The 17,355-nt window shown below is 42.3% G+C and overlaps 1 protein-coding gene across 1 annotated transcript in view; it reads right to left on the bottom strand.

Annotated features, from left to right (window-relative positions):
• LOC126203490 (acid sphingomyelinase-like phosphodiesterase 3a) overlaps positions 1–17,355 on the bottom strand; it is a 1,221,386-nt gene that overhangs the window by 734,821 nt on the left and 469,210 nt on the right. The window contains exon 2 of the mRNA XM_049937847.1: positions 7,819–7,893. The gene's annotated coding sequence lies outside the window, so the exon portion shown is untranslated. The remainder of the gene's footprint in view (positions 1–7,818; positions 7,894–17,355) is intronic.

Raw genomic sequence — 17,355 nt, 5'->3', positions numbered from 1 at the left:
GCCTTTCTGATGAAACAACAACGTGTCCACACAATCAAAGCACCAGATGCTTTTTGGGACACGAACACGGTCGAAGGTGGGCACGGGATCAGAGTGACGTCACGGGGAAGTATCACCGCAGTGACACATGGAGGTATAAATGCTGTGAACTTAACGTCTTTGGGCTGCATAAGATGGTGAACGTCGGCTTCAAGTTGCTGATGTAATGACAACTCCGTTCTGTTTTAACTCCATGTGTAGAGCTCCGATCTCAGAGCATGGTACTTCGACATGCCTGCAGATTCATGTCATCCGGATCTTCCGCCATGTTGTAATTAGATAAGAATAGTCACCGATCTGTGAGTGATAAAGAATTATTTAGTTATGTCTGGCTTTGTACATTATATCAATATCCGAAAAATAAGCCTCATGTGCGAGCAGAATCGAAAAATACTTTCATTTTATGTTCTCGTGACGTTTCATAGCAGCCATGTAGTAATTAAGCAAGAAATTAAATACGACCAGACTTAGCCGGCACATTGAAACAGCTGGAGTTCGATAACCATATAGTTTGATGTTTTGGCGTACTGTGCAAAGCCATAATTTTTGTTGAAATTCCACTGTTTCGATCTATTTCTTGGCGTCCTGAGGGCTGGAATTTGTCCCCTTACTTTTAGGAAGTCAACGAAGTTCTATATAAATTGCTTGTTTTAGTACCGTTTGTGCATTAAAAATTTTTTCCAGCTATGCATCTGTGTTTATATAAATATCGGGTTTTTGCAGGTTATTCATTATGGTTCCTTTGGACATGCAATGTAGAACTTTCATTGTATTTTGTATTTCTTCTGATTTGTGCTCATGGTTATTTAAATCTATGTAAAATGTGAACTGATTAGTTTCATCGTTCCGCTTGTGTTCTTTAAATCTACTAGAGAAGTTCCTAATATTTCGTCCACTGTAAAATTGCTTACAAACATCACGTGAGATTTTATAAATTCAGGGGTTCGAGAAATTTGGGATATTTTCATGACTGCAGTTTCGTTTGAAAAATGATACTGGAACGGAAAGCAACTTTCATCTACGTTTTTATCAACGTGTTATTCCGTTTTCATCATATTTGCCGAATGTGTAGTATTGTAACGTAAGTAGGTATTTTAGGGATTTTTTCCTCTTTTCAGCGTTATTTTTGTATTTATGTAGGATATACGTTCAAAAATATCGTAGAAATCAAGTAGTAGCCTTAACTACCAATAAGGTAACAACAGAATCTCTTCATTTATTGGTAATTTTATTATGCGAACCACATATTACTTTCAGCTGGATCCATTACTACGTTAGTTAATAGTGAAGTCGATTTCGGTACCGTGTCAAACAATATTAAGGTTCGTGTTTCTGAAGTTTACCACCACAGAACGTCACAAATCAGCATTATACTGCCACTTGTTCTACTTCCGTAAGAATGTATCAACACGCTTACGTGAACGTTAAAATTTGAACCTAGACGAGTCGAGTAGACGGAAACGCAGTCTGCTGTGCTCGCACCAGAAGAAAGGGGATGTTGCACGTGGTAAGAGGACATTGTCACGTGAGCATGCTCAACACAAGTAGCTAAAACATCAGCCTCCTTTTTGTGGCCAAATGTAGCTACAATAGTTCAAGCTGTAGCGTACTTGCCAGATGGCTGGCGTGAGAACAGTACGTGAATAAATCAAGGAGATCCGGTATCAGGGGAATTTTGATCTGCCTGGAGGCCATCACAGTTATAAAGTCAGAAGCTAATTTGTGGAATCTCGATTTCATCCGTGCTCTTGGTTACCAAGTTAGCATCCGAAAGCATACAATATTTCCTAGAAGAGCCTACAGTAGACTTGTAAGGCATTGTTGGCAAGTCATAAAATTCTGCTACATGAAAATTAGCATCGGAATAATTTTCTCGCGTCTTGTCAGACACTGCGGTGTGTACACTAAGGAATTATCTGAATGGAGACGCCACTACTTCAGAGCCTACGTGTTGTATTGAGAATTATTGCCCTTTGTGTACAGTGTGAGAGCGTCCAACATACTCCGCTGTAGCTGAGATTTGCCGGAAATGGGGAGATTGTATCTGAGTAACAACATCTCTAGTAAGCTCGTAAGTCACTGTTGATTACGGCTTCTTGAACAACCTCTCCAAGTAACGAGCGTTGTGCAGGCAACAATGGGGCGTCGCGTGACCTGTCGCAGCGGCGCGCCACGATATATGGTCTGCCGAGGTGAACCGAGCTGGAGGGCCGGCCGGCGTCGCGACGCCAAGGACGGCTCCAGCAGGGGGCGGGCGGCCGCCGAGCGGGGTGCCTACCTGCAATCGCCCTGGAGCGGCAAGCTGCTCCGGCAGCAAAACTGATTTCTTAGGTTCGTGGTTCCTTCTCAGTTTCAGAAATTGGTAATTTTTGCGATCTTTCCAGGGCGTTTGATTATGTAGTTCGTGTTACACGCGTAGAAAAACCAAAGCTTCATGGAGTTGAAGGCTTTACACACATGTTCTGGTTAATTGAAAGAATGTTGGAAAGGTAAAAAATTTTTGTGGATCGGGAGGAATCAAAAAGGGAGCCCCACAGATTCAATTTTTGGTTTTTGTACTTCAATTCCCTATCGGGGCGGGCTGGCAGCAGCATATGCGCTGCTCTTCAGCCGAAAGACATAGAACAAACAATAAAAGACATTTAAAAATAACAAAGGCGAAAACATGGTGAACATAGATACAGAAAAGGGGGAAAATCATGGAAGACAGTAAACAAAAAAGGAGCGACTGTAAAATGGAGATAAAAACCGTAAAAAAGTAGCACACACAAAAAACCACACACAGGGACAGTTAAAAGAACACAAGGCGCAGTATCACCGGAGCATAAAAGTATCGATGGATGGCGTAGCACACAACAAACACTGACAGTAACACTAAGTACACGGCCAGCATACAATTAAAATCACGCCTCTCGACGCACAGGAGAAACAGCACTAAACACGACACTGGCGTGGCACACTGACGATCACCAAAACGGAGGATCTGCCAGGCGCAAGGAGATGAGGGAGAAGGGAAGAAGGGAGGAAGGGGAAGAGAGGGAAGAGATGGGCAGGGGCGCGCCAGAGAGGGCCTGGTAGGGAGGGATGATGGAAGGAAAGAGGCAAAGATGGGTGAAGGGGCTCGGGTGGCGGGAGGGGTGGGGGCGGGGGGGGGGGGCAAAGAGGAAAATCCGCTCTAGGGAGAAGACAATTTTTGATACAATCCTATCCCTTTTATATGCGATTTCCCTTCCACTTAACATTCGACAAACAGAATTGGTACTTTTTGCATACGATACTAGTGATGTAATAAATACCACTAAAGAGAAAACAGCAGAAGAGATTGCTAATGATGTTTTACAAAGAGTGATTTTGTGCTTGTCCGAAAATGGACCATCCCAAAATTTTGAGGAAACACTTTTTGTTCAGTCCTATACAACAAACTCTCTAGGACGACAACGAGAAAGCACCGGCCTCTAGGCGAAGAGAACATAACCACCGCGCCGCCTGGTCGCAGCTAGTTGAAATCTAGCCTATCTACCAGGTCTAAAGCAGTGACATATGATGTGTATTGTTTCATTTGTATTAGGAATTGTATATGCTGAAGAGATTGATTATGTTCCATGTCGCCCATTGCTTGCGACATCCCACTGTAAATTTTTCAAAGTTAAGTATTGTCATTGACTTTATAGTAACAAAAATGTATTAATACGCTTTGCTTAAGTTTTTGTCTAGGGACCCGAAAGAGCAGATTTCTTAGGTACCCCCTACTCGACGAGTAGGCAGGACCCAACAGTCTACCCGTCCCCCTTCGATAGTGGTGTTCACACCTTAACACTACAGGAAAAGATGATGTGTGTTAACCATTATTAAAGTTGTCCGTGGCTCAGAAAGGATTTAAAAATGCATTTGCCCAATAACATAAATGTCCGACAGGTGAGAAGCAAGTTTAAAATCTAACTAAAATCATTTCTCCTGGACGGCACCTTCTATTCCAGAACGTATTCATTTGTGTTACCACTAAACATACGTATATAACAGCTAACTGACTCATTACACTGATTTTCCATTAAAGAATCATTAAATTGATCTATGAAACTTGTGAATAACTAGCTAATTAACTACCGGACGTATTAGTCAGAGGTGATCTCACCCGTGGGAGCACGTCAAGGATCCCACCCTGACGACATTATACTGGAGGGGGAGCCCGAAGATAAGCTCCCAGTTTATGAACTTGTTAATTTGTAACCATATCACATTTAAACGTGGGAAACAGCAGATGCTGACCACGTTTGAGTATTTATGATGCTGTATGTATTCGTATTCTGGACGTTGATGCCGACATGAAATTTCAGCACCGACTTCTGATGATGACGATAAGGTCCCACACTCCAAGGAGCGTAGGGGACGATGCGGGAAACCCGCACCGCCGACTAGACAAGGTCCTAGCGGAGGTGGTTTTCCATTGTCTTCCTCCGACCGTAATGGGGATGAATGATGACGATGAAGACGGCACAACAACACCCACTCATCTCGAGGCAGGGAAAACCCCTGACCCCGTCGGGAATCGAACCCGGGACCCCGCGCGTAGGAAGCAGGAACGCCACAGCAAGACCACTTCTCTTCGGCACGAGAAAAATAACTGGTATTGGGCTACATTTAAACCCGTAACTGACACAGAAACGTATTTAGAACTACATTTTTATAATTACTACCGGAAAATTTGACGAACGTTTTGAACTTTTAGGAAAAAACCACCAAGATTTTTACTTTGTACAAAAGTAATAAGTTCCCGAACGGAGAAGGCTCTTTCTTACTTTAATAAATAAATTCCTCAGCGGCTTCAATTCTATTTTGATTAGAAAAAGAACTCCTCCATAGAAGAGAAAAATGGTTGAAATGGCTCTGAGCACTATGGGACTTAACATCTGAGGTCATCAGTCCCCTAGAATTTAGAACTACTTAAACCTAACTAACGTAAGGACATCACACACATCAATGCCCGAGGCAGGATTCGAACCTGCGACCGTAGCGGTTGCGCGGTTCCAGACTATAGCGCCTAGAACCACTTGGCTACTCCGGCCGGCTCATAGAAGAGAACTTTTAGCAACCTGCCTTAATGACTGCATCCTCTAAGTAATCGAAGAGAATGTCGCCTTCCCTCCAGGGATTCCCCTTTCAGTTCCCGAAGCATCTACGTAGAACTTAAGTGTTACATGTTGTTAAGACCTACCGGTAACAAATGTAGCAGCACATCTGTGGATTGCTCCGATGCATAAACGCACAAAGAAGCGCTCGCCTCTGTATCACAGTACGGAGACAATTGCGTGCATCCGTGCATCCGTAGCGTGCTAAATCTGAATGACTGAGCGAAAATGCATGTCATGGTCAAGGAGGTGATGCTACAGAGTACTCCAACCTACGATACACTGTTATAGAAACCTCAGGGCCAACTGAGCAATCTGCCTTTTACTGCATTTCGAGTGAGAGTAGGAACAGTTTGCACTTTCCGATGCATGCGAATATCGAGATTCAAAAACAATCTACGCCTTTTACCACTTATTAGTAGTTAGCTGCGACTGTAAGAATAGTTACAGACGAAGAGATAAGCATAACAGGATTTTGCTACCCCTTCTGATGAGTTTGCTTGGAGAGGACTCCCGATACAGTACTAAAGCGAAATAGTACATAAGCTATTCATTGAATTCAATTGAAGTTACTCAAAATTCGTTCAATGAATCTTACCTTGCCTCTGTTGTTTTCGACAATATGACTTGTGCGTTCGACTACCCTGAGTGAAAATAAATGTTTTAGTCGTGCGGTAGCGTTCTCGCTTCCCACGCCCGGGTTCCCGGGTTCGATTCCCGGCGGGGTCAGGGATTTTCTCTGCCTCGTGATGGCTGGGTGTTGTGTGCTGTCCTTAGGTTAGTTAGGTTTAAGTAGTTCTAAGTTCTAGGGGACTGATGACCATAGATGTTAAGTCCCATAGTGCTCAGAGCCATTTGAACCATTTTTTTGAAAATAAATGTTTACAAATGTAAATAATGTAATTGACCCTGATTTCTAATCGCGTATGGTTGTCTCAAACAATACCAAATAATTCAGACTCTTTACGCGTAGTACCCGAATTTTACAAGCCTTCGGCAGTTTTAAACCCTATCGATTTAGCCTTCTTGTTTTTATGTGTATCGACCGTGAACAGCAGTTGATAGCTACCACCGTTACATACGAAGTTATTTATACATGTTGCGATTAACATCGTTATTATCACTCAAACTCTAATGATGGTCGACACAGTTTTCACCACTGGCCTCTCACTACTGAATTTAATACCATGGGCGTGGCCATCTGGGAAATCGTCACTTCACTTTCATTCCTAGTAATACATTCCACACCCTTGTACCTTATTTTGCAGGCGTAAACATTAGTTTTACCTAAGTAAACTCGGTATCGGTGTTTAAAAGCTCATGTGTGGGAAGAGCGAATATTATGAACAAAATACCCAAAACGTGAAAAATAAATAAATAATTTATCACTTAAAAATTAAGTACTGTAAACGATCGTATCGACGGAAACTTTTAGTTTTACAAGCGAGCGAAGACCTTATGGTAGAGTTATACGGCACACCCCCAGTATCATTTATATTTTGCTTAATGTAAGTCTGATTGTAAATTTATTTTTAATGTGTAATAATTTTGTAGTGATACTTCTCAATGTTTGTTTTATTTTATTTCGAAAGTCATTCTCAGCTATACTGCGTCTTGATATGGTGAAAGGTTCCGTGTTCTTTAAATACACATAAACAGTCGAGTACGAACCATTTCAACGGTGAATAAATGTTTTTGAGGTCCGATTAAAGAAGTTCATTTGAAGAGATATCCATTGTCTCGAAAAATAATCAGAAGAGACCTTACACACCAAGCTATTTTCAGGTGCCCCAAGTAAGAAAAATGAATTAACGAAAATTATGTATTTAAGAAATTTTTTAATTATTTTAATTCGTGTGTCTCAGTCCCTAGTATTTATAAGTGGTTTACTTCATTCGTACAGAACAGGATTTAAACTCTTATTCTTCCCTTAGTTTCAGTATTTAGCAGCAGTTATAGTGAAGAACATCTATTGTGATAAGTCTCTTGTTTTCCTTTATAGAGTTAAAATTTCGTACTTATTAGAAAGTAAGGGGCAATGTGTTATATGCGCACTTTCCTTATTATTCCAATTCCCTTATTTACTATTACAATCTGGGCGAGTTTCATAATTTCACAAATATCATTTGTCGTTATTTTATTAAAAATGTAATATCATAGCGTTGTGCCTACTTCAAACAAAGTTTTCTGTAATTAAAAAAAAATGGCTCTGAGCACTATGGGACTTGTGTGACTCTGGGACTTAACATCTATGGTCATGAGTCCCCTAGAACTTAGAACTACTTAAACCTAACTAACATAAGGACAGCACACAACACCCAGTCATCACGAGGCAGAGAATTTCTGTAATTAAGGTTATACCATCTGTTGTACGGTTGACACTTCCGTAGTAAGATCATAAAGAGCTACGAAACACAGAATATATTCATAATAGTCTAAGGCCATTACGGATTTCTTTTCGGTGTACTTTTCACTGTAGTACTGTGCACTGAAGCTTAAGTAAGCTGTTGGTAGTCCAGTGAAGTGAAAAATTTGCTAATTGAAACCCAGTTGTGGCCGTATATGGCTGAGTGCCAGGCTGACTACTCATGCAAGAATACTGAATTAATAATCTAGACTGCTAACAGCAGACATAATTCGAGTTACTGCTCACCTGAGTCTCTGGAGAAGTATCAGAAGGGATCGGATCCAGTGCAGTCGCAGACCAGGTTACAGGAGCTCATGGAACTGAAACCACAAAGAGAAAACTATATTACCTAACGTAGTAACTAAAAAAGGCTAACTCTTTCATTGTTACGGAACAAATGAAGCAATCTGCGGAACTAAAAGCATGTTCTGAAAACCTACACCGTTAGCAAGAGTTGTGAAGCGCTGATGGAGACACGGCGGCGCCGTTCGCGCTTCTGCCAGCCCCAGCGCCGCGTTCTGTCAAGGCTAATCATAATCAACGCTCCATTCAGCCACGTGGGGTAATTACTGCCTTTCGGTGACGTCTGGCCGCATTTGTACTTCGCCTGTACCGAAGCGCCGCTAGTGCTCAGCAATTCAAAATGAGCGAACAAAGCGCGGCAGACATGCCGCACCATTTCTATATTTGGATTTGTCATCATATTGATTTGGTAGCAAAGCTTCAATGTATTTGGCCAGCATTCTGCCCATCGAAGCTAAATTACACATTCACGCACATGTAAATATACACACTGCTGTGCAAAACTCAAGGACGAGACATACAGTATTACAGACATAAAGTATTGGAGACTCTGTGGGAGTGGATTAAATTGAGCGAGGAGGTTGCTAGAGGTCTCTCTGTTGAGCACAGAAAGTTGGACGTGGTATGGCGTGACGTCAGCATGATTACAGGGCAAATGTGGCTGGCCCCGCAAAACGAGGCGGGCAGAAGAAAGTGTATGTCAATCAGTGAGCAGTTACAGTGCACTGCCGTAGTGTTCTTCATTACAACATGGCTAGGAGACAACATTTATATGACTTCGGTGTCGCCGAGCGGTTCTAGGCGCTTCAGTCTGGAACCGCGTGACCGCTACGGTCGCAGGTTCGAATCCTGCCTCGGGCATAGATGTGTGTGATGTCTTTAGGTTAGTTAGGTTTAAGTAGTTCTAAGTGCTAGTGGACGGATGACCTCAGATGTTAAGTCCCATAGTGCTCAGCGCTATTTGAACCATTGGGCAAAAGTCAACGTGAAACTGGAAGTGTGACGAGTGTATCCCAGGGGTCTGGTTTTGCTCGCCGCGTTGTTCCACGTTGAAGGGAGAGCGTTTCGAACCACAGATACCGCTGCCAGAAATGGAGATGGCGGTGCACCACGGTCAACTACAGCAGCAGATAACCACTAAATTGTGCACGTGAAACAGCTTATGGAACTGCAACCACTTTTGTTTAGCTCGTACCCACTACTTTAATCGCACCGAGCGTAGGTTGCATTCGTTGTGGAGACGTGTGGCACCATGTTCATATGCACCGATGATGACCAGAAACTGTCAACGACGCTGGAGGAAGAATGAAACGCCCTACCACAGTAAATCCTTACCAAGCTTGTGGCAACATGGAAGCATGTGACAGAGCATACTCTACCGCTTGTGATAATCACATACCCTTTTAAGATCGATGTCCCACTTTTGATAATGTGTCGATGTCCATCATAAATCGCGATGACCTCCGCGTAATTATTGTTTGTGATTAAATGTTTCATTTCTTTTCCTCTCACGGCGTATTTCTTTTGGTTATCTTTTGCACTGTACAATATCTATTCTTTCTACGTATGGTCCCAGTTTTATCGAGATATGTTGATTGTCAGTGACGCGTCATACGAACGTTACTTTCATCGTTAAGATTTATGAAACAAGCCTAGCACTACGCCTGCCGAAAGATGAATACGCTTCGTGTGGTGTGGCGACAGGAAGGGTGACCAGCCACCCTCAACCACTAACAGTGCCAAAACCCGATTAAAACGCCGGCCCCGTGATGACACGGGATAAGGCCATCAGAAAGTAGAGGAGCAGCTTACGGAAATCTGTGACGCCATTATATCTGCCCTGAAAGGATCCATACCGGTTAAATACACTGAACCGCCAAGGAAACGTATAGGCATGCCGTTTTTTCAGATACAGAGATATGCAAACAGGCGGAATACGGAGCTGCGCTTGCCAACGGCTGTATCAGACAAGTGTCTGACGCAGTTGTTGGATCGTTTACTGAACTGGATTGGCAGGTTATCAAGATTTAAATGAATTAGAACGTGGCGTTTTAATCGGCGCACAAGCAACGGGACACAGCGTACCCGACGTAGCGATGAAGTGTGGAATTTTCCGTACGACCATTTCACGACTGTATCGTGAACATCAGGAATCCGGTAAAACATCAGACTCCGACATTGCTGCGGCCGGAAAAACATCCCGCAAGAACGAGTCCAACGACGAGCGAAGAGAACCGTCCAACGTGACAGAAGTGCAACCGTTCTGCGAATTGTTTGCAAATTTAGATGTTGGGCCATCAACAAGCGTCAGCGAGCGAGCGAGCCATTCAACGAAACATCATCGCTATGGGCTTTCAGAGCCGAAAAGCTACTCGTGTACCTTTGATGACTCCGCGAAACCAAGCATTACGCCTCGCCGGGGAACGTGAACACCGACATTGAACTGTTGATGACTGGAAACATATTGACTGGTCGGACGAGTGTCGTTTCAAATTGTATATAGCGGATAGACGTGTACGGGTATGGAGACAACCTCATGAAACCATGGATCCTGCATGTCAGCAGGGAACTGTTCAAGCTGGTGGAGGCTCTGTAATGGTGTGGGGCGCGTGCTGTTGGAGTGAAATGGGACCCCTGATACGACTAGATACGACTCCTATACGTGACACGTACGTAAGCATCCTGCTTGATCACCTGCATCCACTCATATCCACTGTGCATTCCGACGGACTTGGGCAATTCCAGCAGGAGAATGTGACATCCCACACATACAGGATTGGTGCAGAGTGGCTCCAGGAACACTCTTCTGAGTTTAAACACTTTTGCTGATCACCAAATTCCCCAGACATGAGCATTATTGAGCATATCTGGGGTGCCTTGCACCATGCTGTTCAGAAGAGATCTCCAACCCCGTCATACTCTTACGGAATTACGACAACCCTGAAGGATTCATGGCGTCAATTCCCTCCAGCGCTAATTCAGACATTAGTCGAGTCCACGCCACGTCATGTTGCGGCAGATCTGTGTGATCGCTCGGGCCCTACACGATATTAGGGCCGGCCGGAGTGGCCGTGCGGTTCTAGGCGCTACAGTCTGGAACCGCGTGACCGCTACGGTCGCAGGTTCGAATGCTGCCTCGGGCATGGATGTGTGTGATGTCCTTAGGTTAGTTAGGTTCAAGTAGTTCTAAGTTCTAGGGGACTGATGACCTCAGAAGTTGAGTCCCATAGTGCTCAGAGCCATTTGAACCATTTTTGAACGATATTAGGTAGGTGTACAGTTGCTTTGGTTCTTTTATCATTTGCGATAGTTGGTGAGACTGACTTACATCTCCCAGACCTCTTACTAACAAATACTGTATACGATGTACTTTTCGAAGTAGAAGCGTGTTTCCACATTCATGAGTAATATAACAAATTAATACGTCGTTTTCAAATTAATATAGAAACCAAAAACTCTTCTAAAACCGTAAATACACTGACTAAACTGTGGTGTTTGTTCAGTAACTCTTCATACGTGGCATATTTTTTCTATTTTTGTCCATATATTCCTTTGACAATTTATGTTAAAGCCTTTTTTTTGCATCACTCGATAAATTCGGCCATCATTTCTTTCTTAATTTTTGAAAGTTGAGCAGTGAACTGTGAACACGTACGAAAGAAAGAAGGACGAACTGAACACACAGACAGTGAGCACTAACACCGTGTGGCTGATTAATGAATCTCTGTCTACATACAAATGCAAATATGGACAGACACATTAATTGGCAGTACTGATAAAATTTTTCGGCCATCAACACTGTTCATCAAAATTCTGAATAGTTGACAATACGTCGACATGCGCCCTCAGTCAATCTTTTGGTGGCTTGACATTATTATTAAACGTTTGAGGGGCCCCTTTAGATACACTTCCCGCTTTATTTGTAACTTAGGGGTGTCACGTCAACACCCTGGGACGGTAACTCAGGTAGTCAATGAAATAATCGTATGGCGCTGTTGGCTGGGATGTCCCGTTCGGTTTCGGCCGCCAAGTGCAAATATTATTTCAGTCGGCGCCACATTGGCCGACTTGCGGCCGATGATGAGGATTAAGTGATGATGAGGACAACACAACACCCAGTCGCCGAGCGGAGAAAATCTTCGACCCGGCCGGGAATCGAACCTGGGCCCAGAGGTTTTATAGAAAGGAAATGAAGGCAAGGAAGTACATGAAGATGAAACAGGACATCTGCTAATGCGAGAGAAATTTGACACATCGCTGAAAGAGGTAATTTGGAGCAAGGCCTCTTGAGTTGATGACATCCCCCAGAAACGCTGATATCCCTGGGAGACCTAGCCTGAGAAAACTGTTTCACCTAGTGTGCAAGATATAAGCGAAATATCCCCAGAATTTAAGAAGATTGTAATAACTCCTATTCCAAAGATATTAAGTGCTGAAAGGTGTGAATATCACCGATCTATAAGTTTAATAATTCATGGTGGCAAAGAAGTGACAGGAATTATTTACAGAAGAATGGAAACACTGGTAGCATAGATCTCGACGAAGATCAATGTGTTTTCTGGAGAAATAATGGAACACATAAAGCAGTACCAACCTTATGACTTACCTTTGGCTATAGGTCAAGGAAATGATCACATGGCATTTATTGGCCGGTATATCCTCTTCGGGGTTCGGCGGCAACTTGCGTGTCAATTATGATGGGCACACAACACCCAGTCTCCTGCCGGTAATCGAACCCGGGCCCACTTGGGTGGTAGGCGGTAACGCTACTGCTGTGCTACGGAGGCGGACTATAGGTCAAGGAAAGGCAATGCTGTGTTCATAGCATTTGTAAACTTGGAGAAAATATTCACTGAGAGAATATTCACTGACATACACTCCTTCAAAGCCTGAAGGTAGTGTAGGTTAAATACGGGGAGCGAAAGGTTATATACATCTTGTGCAAGAACCAGACGGGAGCTATATGAGTTGAAGAGCATGAAAAGGAGAGGTTGAGAAGCGAGAGAGATAGGGCTGTGGCCTATCCCTGATGTTATTCAATTTGTACGTTGTACAAACAGTAAAGGAAACCAAAGAAAAATTTCAAGGAATTTAATTTCAGGTACAAATAATAAAAAATTTGAAGTGTATGAATTACACTGAAAATCTGTCAGTAACAGTAGAGGACCCGGAAGTGTAGTTGAACGGAATGGACACTGTTTTGAAAGGAGAATGAAAATCAACAAAAGCAAAATAATAATCGTGGAAATAGCCGAATTAAATCAGGCGATGCTGAGCGAATTAGATTAGGAAATGAGGCGCTGAAAGTGTTTGATAAGTTTTGCTATTTGGTCAATAAAAAAAAATGTATGTGAAATCTTATGGGACTAAACTGCTAAGGTCATCAGTCCCTAAGCTTACACACTGCTTAACCTAAATTATCCTAAGGACAAACACACACACCCATGCCCGAGGGAGGACTCGAACATCCGCCAGGACCAGCCGCATAGTCCATCATTGCAGCGTCTTAGACCGCACGGCTAATTACTCGCAGCGGTCAATAAAAGATTTATGATGGTCCAAATAGAGTGGTTCAAATGGTTCAAATGGCTTTGAGCACTATGCGACTTAACTTCTGAGGTCACCAGTCACCTGGAACTTAGAACAACTTAAACCTAACTAAACTAAGAACAGCACACACATCCATGCCCGAGGTAGGATTCGTACCTGCGACTGTAGCGGTCGCGCGGTTCTAGACTGAAACGCCTAGAACCACTCGGCCACAACGGCCGTCAAATAGAGAGAACACTAAATTAACACTATTAACTGAAATAAAGCAACTTCTGAAAAAGAGAAATTTCTTGACTTAGAACATAAATTTATGTGTTTGAAAGTATTTCTAGACGGTATTTGTTTGGAATTTAGCTAAGTACGGCCGTGAAACGTGCACGATAAGCTGTTCAGACAACAAGAAAACAGAATCTTTTGAAACGTGGTGTTACAGAAGAAACCTGAAGATCAGTTGGATAGAGGGCGTAATCAATTAGGAGGTACTCAATAGAATTGAGGAGGAAAGAGGTTTAAGGCATCATTTGACTAACAGGGGAAAACATTTTGAAACTCAAGAACTCGTCAGTTTAGTATTGGAGGGAAGTATAGGAAAGGGTTTGGGGAGGGGGGGGGGTGTAAAAATTGTAGAGGCGGACCAAGAACTAATACAGCAAGCACTTTCAAATGCATGTAGGTTGCAATAATTATTTGTGGGTGAAGAGACTTCCACAGGATATAGTAGCGTGGAAAACTGCATCAACCCAGTCTTCAGATTGAATGAAATTTCTGAGTACGTTGAAAGCGTATTAATGTATTGTTCATTGGCCGTTATTTAATTTGTTACATTTTCTTTGATGATAGAGGAACAAAGAGCAATTGCATCAAATCTTTCAGATGTTGTCTCGACAATTTGGAAAACATTATCTTATCTAAGTGTTCTTATGCACTCAGTCATTTTGTTCTACCTTGGAGATATCACCGTCAACGAAAAAGAAGACCTCCAACAGGTGTAGAAAATTGCACATTACTTATATTCTAAATACTGAAGTCAACTATAGCTCGAACTATGAGTTACGAAACAGCGCAAAGGGAGAAATGTTTGCAATTGTGAAAACCTAAAATGCAAGAACCTGAAAACATTTCAAACAAAAACTTTCCAAAAAATTGCAGTGGTGATGATGAATCGACACATCCTGATGTATGGGCTGAAATGAACTCTCATTACCCTCTACAGTGCCCGTAGACGATACTGAATGTCTCTTCTGCGAGCGAAAATTTAAAGAGAACTATTAAGGTCCCATCTGGGTGCAATATTTGTCTTGTTCTACATGGGTCTACCTATATTTTACTGGCACAGAAAAAGAAAATTGTATTAATGATGTCTGCAAATAAAATAAGCTAAGCTGCAAAACTGAGTAGTGATTTGGATTGTACGTAATGTATTGTCTAAGGCTCACTATAACTTTTTTTGCCAAATGTAATTGGTTTTCTACATTTACAACCCTCTACCCCTTATTACCTAATTATTTAATGTTACCCTTCGTCAGGCTACTTTTTATTTCATTCCTTTTTAATAAGGAGAATTTTTGCAAATTAATTTTTTCACAATACTCGGAGTGCACAGCCGCGCATGGTACCCGCGTGATCTGAGGTTCCTTGTCACGGTCGGCGTGGCTTCCCCCGTCGGTGGTTAGAGTCCTCCATCCGGAATGGGTGTGTGTTGTCCTTAGCGTAAGTTAGTTCGAAATACACTAAGTAGTGTGTAAGCTTAGGGACCGATGACTTCAGCAGTTTGGTCCCATAAGACCTTACCACATGTTTCCAAAACAATTTCAGAGTCAAAAAAATCTTGTAAACATGAGCTCTAAAATGCAATCCCTTAGGAGCGATGAGAAATCCTTCACCTTCGCTTCTGAGAAATACATTTTCTCTACTAAACATATTCTCTCAGTTCTCAAGAGCTTGTAATAGAGGACATTTTTTTCATGGTATCGAAGGTGAAGAAGTGCTAATACCTCATAAGATATACATTTTGGACCCAACGTTAGCAAACTTTTTTTTGCTTCGGATAATCATTCCATTCTTGACATATTGGTAAATATTAATCATTCCTCATCAGATCCTATAAAGTATATCTCAGTAAATTATTGTTTCTAGGTATCTAAGTTTAAGGTTTTGTGCATTTTAAGCATTCCTGTATTAAAATATGCTCAGAGATAAGAATGGTATTTCATATAGTCTATGTCTCGTACGTCTAGCCAATTAAAAGCAGAAATTTTATAGTACTTTTTCCTAAACTCTGAGGCAGGAGTGATCAGGAAAAGACCACTTCTGAAGAATGTACTTATTGGAGTTCCGTCAGTTTATAGTAGTTCATTGCAGCAAGCGTGTTTTAAGCGAAAATTGAGTAGAATAACGCCATGTAGGTGTTAGTGTTTGTGGGGTAAATTTTTACGTGCCCGTGAATTGTACGGGAGTCGTAGACACACTCTCACTAGCCAAAAGGAAGACGACAAGACACGAGAGGCAGTGGTAGGTAACGGCATGCCGTAAGGTGAAAACTCATAAGAATTTTTTCTTTGTAGCTGCGAGTAACAGCCTAGCTACACAGCCGACGTCATAGCGAGCAGGGCGACAATCTCTAGAAAGCCACCAATACCCCGGAAGCGAAACCGCAAGTTCAGCAATCTTTACGGGTAACAAAATTTGTAGCGCGCTGGGTGCCGTCGGCCGGCGTAACGTTTGTCGGCGTCGTTTTATGGACGGTAAAGCGGGCAGCGATCTGCAACGACCTTCCCTTGACCCGGCAGGTGGCGGAGATAGAGGCTGCCTGAATGGCTCATCAAAAGTTGAGCCAACGCCGCGTTCTTGCGTTCGAAGAGGTACTTTGCTTTGTTTGTCATGTTCTGCACAGTAGACGTTGATCGGGCGGCACGCGTAACGAGTTTTACGTCAGACAACGTGCTGAACTGATATGCCACAGTATCAAAAACTCGTTCTCATTCTTCCCAGGAAACGTAGATTGCATTAGAAAAATCTTATTCCTGTGGTGCGTGGTAAAATTTAGTTAATACAATGTTTGGACCCTTGTGAAATATTTCTGGTATCATTTTATCTGCGAATTCTGTATTGTTACAGATTCTTATTACGTTAGCAGTACTACAGCATTCTGTATTCGAATATCTGATTTCTTAAGCGCAACTCGTGGCGTCTCCATCACCCCAGACATTCGCCTCGTTTATAACGAGAAAATGAAATTTCCTTTTATTATTTGTTTTTCCCAGTTTGTTTTCGGCACCAAATGCTATCATAGAATCCTAACGCTGTTTGCACTATATCATTTCACTATCTTCACACCTTTGTTAAAACATGACTTGTTCGACAGTTTTCTTATTCAGTTGTTATTTGTTTCAGTAGTTCTGCAGCAGTACCGGATCACTGAACGTTGTCAGTCTCAGATCCACTACTGTCGCTTCTACGTTATATTCTAACACTAATGACGCTGATTTCCTTGTTACAAGGGTGCTTTTCCCTTTCAGATCTGGATGAGTTCACGGTGCATTTGTTTACTTATACTAAAGTTTTATTTATTCATCGATTAATAGAAGTGGGAAGTGACGTTGATTGTTAATTAAGAAATTGTCACGTTGCAATCAATATACTGTTGGTGAATTAGAAAAATATGCCACCCTGCTTCAGGGTGTCTCAAACCATTTACAAATATTCATTTATATGACAGGAACAATAATCCGAAGGAAAATGTCTTGTAGATAAGGGCTCTAAATAGCATAGCTAAGAGCTATACGCACTTGTCCATCTCCTACTCTGTGAAACACATCTCTTCCGCTGAACAAGTGCTAGTAGCTATTATGTTATGCGTTTTCTTGGAATAATCGTCCCTGTCACATCCCTGAATATGGACCATTCCTCCTCTATACACTCTCAGACAGA

Source organism: Schistocerca nitens, chromosome 1 (genome assembly GCF_023898315.1).
Source record: "Schistocerca nitens isolate TAMUIC-IGC-003100 chromosome 1, iqSchNite1.1, whole genome shotgun sequence".
Taxonomy (NCBI): domain Eukaryota; kingdom Metazoa; phylum Arthropoda; class Insecta; order Orthoptera; family Acrididae; genus Schistocerca; species Schistocerca nitens.
Note: the sequence above shows the minus strand (reverse complement) of the source record. Positions and strands in the feature narration are given on the sequence as shown.